The sequence below is a fragment of the Pocillopora damicornis genome, chromosome 7 (assembly GCF_964200805.1).
Source record: "Pocillopora damicornis chromosome 7, jaPocDami1.2, whole genome shotgun sequence".
NCBI classification, from domain to species: Eukaryota; Metazoa; Cnidaria; class Anthozoa; order Scleractinia; family Pocilloporidae; genus Pocillopora; species Pocillopora damicornis.
Window position 1 is genome coordinate 8,165,001 of NC_142676.1, and position 759 is coordinate 8,165,759.

A 759-nucleotide genomic window follows, 5' to 3' on the forward strand; every position below is an offset into this window, starting at 1 on the left:
GAGAGCAAACACGTGTTGTCCTTGCTTCACGAGTAACTCAACAATATGTTGGCCTGCTGTGTTAGAAGTTCGCCAAAACCACAACATCATGGGTAGAAATTGGAATTTGGCGCTCAACCGACATTAAAGGTTGCATATTTACGATCACAGAGGCACGAACAATGTAGGTTTCAAACTGAAAAATTAATTTTTAGTGTAAAAAAACTGTTAAAATAGACAAAAAAAAACGTATGTGCCTTGTTCTCAAAAAGGATCAAACTAAATGTGCTAACCAAAAAAGTTCCTCGAACACGAGCTTGCAAAAATACGAGCACAGCAATTTATGCCATTTTTGATGATCGGCACTGTTAAAAATGGGCCTATGAGCGCGGAAGCGATTTTCGCTCTGGAATGGAAAAAAATTGCAGTAATTCGAAAAAAAAAATCATTTCGATTACTTTGAGACAGATTCCTTGAAAGAAATTGATTTTTTAAGCGAAATGCCCAGAACCACTTTTTCGAGAGACTGCATCTCAACTACGATTTAGAGACTAATTTTCCCCTTACTAACCCCCTTCTCAGTAATCAGTAATAAATAAACTAACCTTGCGAAGACACAAGTACAGACATCATGCGGCACAAAACTATCAAAATACAGATAAAGATCGAATTCTTCATGGCGCTTAACCCCTTAGAGACCGACTTCCCAAAAAACATAGATTGATGGCAAAATTCTATCTTATTATTATTATTTTTGTTATTATTTTAATTTCCTGACTA